Raw genomic sequence first — 7,615 nt, forward strand, 5'->3', positions numbered from 1 at the left:
CCGTCCTTCATCTCCTCCACTGAGCACCAGCCAGAGTGGTGGCGTTTATCTCCAAGACAAACAGAGCTGCCCCCATATCCATGATTGGCTGTGTTTACCGATGATGTCACATCCATCCCAGGCTTCCTGGTGACTCAAGGGTGAGCTGCTGGTCAAGGTGAGTCATACTGTGACCCACCCAAACAAGGAAGTATGTGGTTCCTTGGAGTGACCCAGCTGGAGTGAAACCCTACAGATGAGACATGGCCGCTGACGTAAGGAAGGTCGACGAAGGGGTGTCTCAGAATGCCCACCCCTCACTCAGCACCTTGTGGCAGCCTCCATCAGTGCCCTGTGTGTAAGGCTCACAGCATCTCATTCCCATGTTTCAAATGAGAAAAAAAAGCCTCAGAGTGGGGAAGTATCCTGCCCAAAGACACACAGCAAGCAGGTGACCGGAGGGTTTGCTTACTCACTGGTGCAGAGGCAGCAAAATCAGGCCAGGAGAAATGATTTCAAAAGGCAGAAAGGGGAGAGAGGTATTCCACAGAGAGGCAGGCAAACCAGGTTAGAACAAATCTATCAGGGAATGGAGATCTCTTACATGTGGGTTCAAATTCCAGCAGGTTCCTGGCTTCTTCCAAAGCAGTCTTCTCCAGACGGTTACCCAGGAATGGTTGCTTTCAGCCTGGTCACCTGGCCCTTTCTCTCCCATGACGATTGCTAAACATCAGTGATTCAGATGGGTGGGCCATCGAAAAACATAATAAATCAACAAGTGTTCACTCTGCACAAAGTAATGATAACAATAATTAAACTTAAAATGCATCTGTACAGTAGTTGCACAACCTGTGAGGGGTGTGGAAATTCCATGTGCCTCGACCAACAGGCTCAGGGCCTGAAGGTGAGGGGGAAAGAACTGGCCCCCTGCAGATCTCAGCGTGAGCTGCAATCTCTGTTGACGGTGGAGTGAAGTGATCTGGAGATCAAAGGCAGCCTGGCAGGGGAGGGAAGGGGCAGGCTGCAGCCTCAGAATGTGAACCCGTGACCTCCCTTCAGCCAGCAGTCCCAGGACAGGGTGACCGGCTGGCCTACACAGCTGCTTCTCGCTCCTGTGTATTCTGAGAGGGAGCCTGGCCGGGTAGCTGCGTCTCTAGAGAAATGCCACAAAAGAGGCCTCTCGCTGCCCTCGGGGTCATCTGCAGGACTGTCCACCCTCATTCCGATCTACCAGGACATGGAGGCCCAGGGACAGGATGTGACTTGCTCCAAGTCACATAGGGACTGTTATCACTAAACAGAAATGAAATTCACCAGGCCTACCATCCAACTCCCTTCCCGCCATGTCAGGCACACCATCCTGGTGCCCTGTCCCATTTCAATGGCAGCAGGAGACCCCTGTCACCAAGTCACAGTGGGGACAGGCCTCAGGAGCCTAGGGCTACCCCGATGTCGAGTCAGGCTGACAACAGCCTGGCAACATTACAAGGCACAAACGCTGTTCCTTTTTCCCAGCTGCTGTTTCTACATGGAGGAAGAATCCGTTGAGTCTACACCCAAGGGTCAACCCGATAACCCAACATCTAGCTCAGTCAGAAGGAAAGGAAATACACCCAAATATTTTGTCTGCTTAATATCAAAGATCCAAATGTTTCGTGACCTCAGAAGCTCTGATATTCTGTGCCAAAATCTCATCTCCTTTCGCGTTTAGAAGAAAGCTGCTACTATGGGAAAAATCTTCCAAGAATTATGAACTCAATTACAGCCCTAGAGATGGTTCTATTATTTTAGTTAACAATAATGCATGAAGACTTTTCTACTCAGGGCCCCTGGGGATATTGTCATCGTTGTTGTTTGGTGGGAACAATGGCTGACTCAAAAGCAAAGCAGGGGATTTATCTCTACACGGTTTTTATTTGCCAACTTTGAAAAATGATTCAGAAATGTGTCTCTTGGAAAAGTGGGTGTAAAATTGTGTTCTTCAATTTAAGTAAAATAAAAGTGCTCTTGGAAAGTGGCCTAAGGATATAAACTCACAATAGGGGATTTTCCAAGAGAGTCCCAATTTTAATAACATTCTCCCCCTTTGGTCTCTATAATCACGTTCTTATTTGACAGTCCATGGGTCTTTTTTGTTTTCTCTCCAAAAGATGGTCATCCCCCCAGATGAAGAAATGTAAATATATTTAAAGTTTCAAGAAGCTCTTTTTCACCATTTGGATTTTTCATTTGAAGGTTCATTTGTGTTTGTTGACTTCAACACAATCTCAAATTCTCCCAAATTTTAATGACAATGTACGTCACTTTAGGAATGCTTTCAGCAACAAAGAACAGAAAACTCTGTGCTCACTGATACTGTCAGGTCCTCCTCCTTTTCTCTCTCTCTCCACTTGCCAATCTCAGTTTGTTGATGTCAGTCTCGTCTGCTAATTCGAGCTTGGAAGATGTCAGCACCGAAGTCACATCTGCTTTCTGGGAAGCTAATAGGGAGCCAAGCAAATGGCTGCCTGAACCCCCAACTCTTTTGCTTTTTCCCCCTCAGCAGATCTTTGTTTACTTCATCTCTTTGGCCAGAACTGTGTCTATTCTGCCATTCCCAACTCCAGCCCACATGGTAGAAAACTTGCCGTTCTGTGCCTGCTTGTTGCCTTACCAAGGTTATAGCAACTATAGACTTTCAATATCTGTAAGCACAACAGATGAAGCCTAGAATGCATGCTTTTCATTGTTAAGTGCATCCTATTGAGAGAATTAAAATAGCAAAGCTCTTTCTACCATGAATCTGTGACTCCTACTTCTGGGCCCCAGGTACCGCCTGACACCATAGCCAAACGCCTCCTAAAAGTTTTATAGTCATTGGATACTAATGGGACATTACAAACCGGCTTACGTGGCAAAGTCTGCCTTTAGCACTCAGCAGAGTTTCCATTGATTCTCAAGATTTCTTGTACTTCCTGGTCAATGTCAGTAGGTTGGGGACATTTTTAAAGAAACACATAAATTACTACTCAAGGCCTTTGCTTAATTATTTATAATTGTATGCATTTGCCTAATGGAAATTTTCACTTTGTGCTGAATTTCAAGATCCACGGGGATAATACTTCCCCTTTTAGTAAAAGGTTGCATTCTCTCATCGTTTATTGCTCTCATAGATCCATGGAAATTCACAGTCAGAGCAGAGGCATTGTGTAGACAGAGAGAAAGGTTACAGAGGTCTGAGCTGGTCTGGAAACAAATTCACTGGAAATGCCAGGGCCCAAAGTTGAAGGGGCCCCATGTGATGAGGTGGTACCCAGCAGGCACATGGATACAAAGACGGGTGTGTGATAAGTGGGCTTGCAGACAAAACAAAAAAGTTCATCAGAGACAGGCTTCTGCTCTCCCTGAAAGAGAATTGAAACATTGAAAGACAGATCATCCTAGTGGAAAAGAATATTCCCTTCTATTCCACCCCCTCAGCGCCCCCTGCTGTTCACATTGTGGAACTGCTTGACAATCCAGGTGTTTTCCTTGTGGCTTCACAGCAGGGACAGGGAAGGAAATGAGAATTGCTTATCTGGCTCAATAGATTTCTGTAAAAGCACTTCAGAGCATCTTTCCCCAAGTCTTCTCTCTCAGAAAAATTCCCAAGTGAAGGTAAAATTGTTCCAGAACTTACTGCGCTTGTTTATCAAGGGAAAATATTGGGCATACCCAGCAACGATTTAAGTCCTACAAAGAGGAAACTTGCAGATGTGGTCGATGTTTGGAATTTGCTAAACACAGAAAACAAATCTGCTTAGGAAAAGAAAGTGTGGAGCTCTCTCTGCTGATGCTTTCCCATGGAAAAATCAAGACAAGGCAGAAGAAGATAGGCCAGGCAGATCCACTTCCACAGATTGGCCATTTCCCCGTGAAGCCAACTCACTGTGGTGTTTTCAGGACAACAGACCAGTGTCTCCCTTTCTGCCCTTGGAAAAATAAAGAATGCTCAGGTTATCTTGGACTCTGGCAAAGAGCCTCTCTTTACAGAGGCCAACCTGCACCTAGAGAAAAAGAAAGACTTCAGAATCAGCACTGTGGACAGAAGTTTAAAAAAAAAAAAAACACAGACAATTTTAGAACTAAAAGTAACTTGAAGACCAACTACCCTATTACAGAGGTGAAAAAAACTGAGACCAAGAAGTGAAAAATGCCTTGCCCAGGCCCACATACAGATAGAGGCAGACTGGTACACGATCCTTCCTGCTCGCCCAGCCTTTATCACTCCATAAGCAGTCTCACAAGGAAACTACAAAGGCCCTTTTAGGTTTCTGGCTGACTGACCCAGAATTTCTCCAGCTACAAATACTTTAAATTATAGGTTAAACGTAGGAAAAATATGTTAATACATAGCTGAGTTTGCAAGAAAAAAGGAAAACAGATACCAAAAACACAAAGGGAAGAAAACCAAGCCCTGGAACAGAGGATATGGCAGCTCTTAGGGGTGTGGATGGGAGTATGGGAGCTGGAAATGGACCCAAATGTTCAGGTGTTTTGAATGTTAGGTGTTTTACCTACATGAGGACTGTGTAAAAAGGAGAGCAGACACTAAGACCCATTCACACAGTGGGACCCTCAAAAGACCACGTGTCAATAAGAGGGGCACTCAAAAATACTTAAATACTTATTGGCCCAGGGGGAGGACATGGGAATTTGACTTAACTGGGGTCTTGAACAGAAAAAATATATATATCCCAAGAGAAATTAACAGCCCAAGCCTGTGACATGGGGCAGGCGCAGAGTCTGAATTTTACAGTCTGCTGGGGGAGCTCCTTGGAGTACCTGGCAGGAACAAATACAAAACACTTCTGGAGGAATACTTTACAATTCAGGTCACATGGGGTTCCTAATGACAAATGGATCACTACAAAAGATGACCTCATAATTAAAAATTACCAAAATAGGTAAGGAAATGATGGGTCCACCATGCCAGAGAATCAGCAGATACAACCATGGATGAAAGAAACAATAAACAACCAAACCCGGCAAGATTAAACAAACAAACAAAAACCACACAGAATTATCTGGTAGAGACTATAAAGTAATATCGTAAATGATGAAAGACATGAAGGAATAGAAACCTAAGGAAATAACACTCTAAAAAATAAACTGAAAGATCTATAGCAAGAGATTGGATTAGTAATTTTGAAATTTCTCACAAAGCAAAGTTCAGACCTAGATGGTTTCACTGATGAATTCTACTAAACGTTTAAAGAAAAATAAATACCAGTTCTTCGTAAACTCTTCCAAAAAATAGAAGATGAGGGAACACTTCCCAACTCCTTCTATAGAGCTGGTATTACCCTAATATAAAAACCATTCAAAGCCATCACAAGAAAACAATACACCAATATCCCCTATGAATATAGACACGAGTCATCAACAAAATACTAGCAAACTGAATCCAGCAACGATAAAAGTATTATATACCATGACTAAGTGGAATTTATCCCAGGAATGCAGGGTGGATTCAACACATAAAAATCAGTCATTGTAATACACCAAATCCACAGAATAAAGGTCAAAAAACACATGATCATCTCAATAGACAAAGAAAAAGCATTTGACAAAATCCAACACTCTTTCATGATGATAACTCTCCATAAACTAGGAATAGAAGGGAATTTCCTCAGTCTAACTACTAGAACTAATGAACAAGTTCAGCAAAATTGCAGGTTACAAGAATCAATTATATTTCTGTACACTTGCAATGAACAGTCTGAAAATGAAAATAAGAAAACAGTCTCACTTATAATAGCATCCAAAAGATAAAATACTTAGGAATAAATTGAGCAAAAGTATAAAAGTTGTACTCTGAAAACTATAAAACATTGTTTAAAGAAATGAAGGAAGACCTAAATAAAAGGAAGGACATTCTGTGTTCATAGATCAGAAGGTATAATATGGTTAAGATAATAATACTTCCCAAACTGATCTACAGATTTAATAAAATCCTTATCAAAATTCCTGATGCTTTTCCTGTATAAACTAACAAGCAAATCCTAAAACTGATTTGGAAGTACAAGGCACCCAGGGTAGCCAAAACAATCTTGAAAAAGACAAAAAACAAACAAACAAAAAGACAAAGTTGGAGGACTCACACTTCCCAATTTCAAAACTTACTACAAAGCTACAGTAATGAAGACAGTATGGCAGTGTCGTGGTAGGATAGATGTATAGATCAATTGAGCAGAATTGAAAGTCAAGAAATAAACCCTTACATTTACGGTCAAGTGGCTTTTTTTTTTTTTTTTTTTTTTTGCGGTACGTGGGCCTCTCACCGTTGTGGCCTCTCCCGTTGTGGAGCACAGGCTCCGGACGCGCAGGCTCAGCGGCCATAGCTCATGGGCCCAGCCGCTCTGTGGCATGTGGGATCTTCCCGGACCAGGGCACGAACCCGTGTCCCCTGCATCGGCAGACAGACTCTCAACCACTGCACCACCAGGGAAGCCCTCAAGTGGCTTTTTATAAGAGTGCCAAGACAATTCAATGGGGAAAAGAATCATCTTTTCAACAAATGGTGCTAGAACAACTGGATATCCACAGGCTAAAGGATGAAATTGGACCTCTTCTTATACTACACTCCAAAATTAACTCAAAATGAATCATAGACCTAAAACTATTAGAAGAAAATATAGGGGTAAATCTTTGTGACCTTGGGTTAGGCAATGGTTTTTTAGATATGACACCAAAATCAAAAGCAACAGAAGGAAAAAAATAGATAAATAGGACTTAAAATGTTTTTGTGCTTCAAAGGACAACCCATAGAAAAGGAGAAAATATTTGTGAATCTATGTATCTGATAAGGGACTTGTATCCAGAATAAATAAAGAACTCTGATGACTCAATAAGAAGATAAAATAACACTTTAAAAAAGGGCCAAGGATCTGAATAGACATTTCTCCAAAGATGATATACAAGAAGTACATGAAAAACGCTCAACATCATTAGCCACTAGGGAAATGCAAATGAAAACCACAATTCAAACCCTGTAGGATAGCTATAATCAAAAAGAAAGACAATAACAAGTGTTGACAAAGATGTGGAACGCTCATACATTGCTGGTGGAAATGTAAAATGATGCAGCCACTTTGAAAAACAGTTTGGTGATTCTTAAAAATGCTAAGCACACAATGATCTTATGACCCAGCAAATCTACTCCCATGCATGTACATAAAAGAAGTGAAAATATACATCCACACAAAAACTTATACACAAATGGTCACAGCAGTATTATTCACAATAGCCAAAAGTGGAAACAACCTGAATGTCCATCAATGGATGAATGCATAAACAAATGTGGTTTATCCATACAATGGAATATTATTCGGCAATCAAAAAGAATGATGTAGCGTTAGATGCTACAACAAGGATGAACCTTGAAAACTCTGTACTAAGTGAAAGAAACCAGTTGTAACAACCATATATGGTATGATTCCATTTATATGAAATGTTCATAATAGGCAAATTTACTGAGACAGAAAGCAGATGTAGTGGTTGTGAAGGAAGGTCCCTGTAGGCTGAAATCCACATTACAGGGAAATACTGTAGTGGGGAGAACATTCTAGGCAGAGGGAACAGCTAGTGAAAAGCTCTACAGCAGGGAAATTCCCTG

This window comes from Stenella coeruleoalba (genome assembly GCF_951394435.1).
Source record: "Stenella coeruleoalba genome assembly, chromosome: 15".
NCBI lineage: Eukaryota > Metazoa > Chordata > Mammalia > Artiodactyla > Delphinidae > Stenella > Stenella coeruleoalba.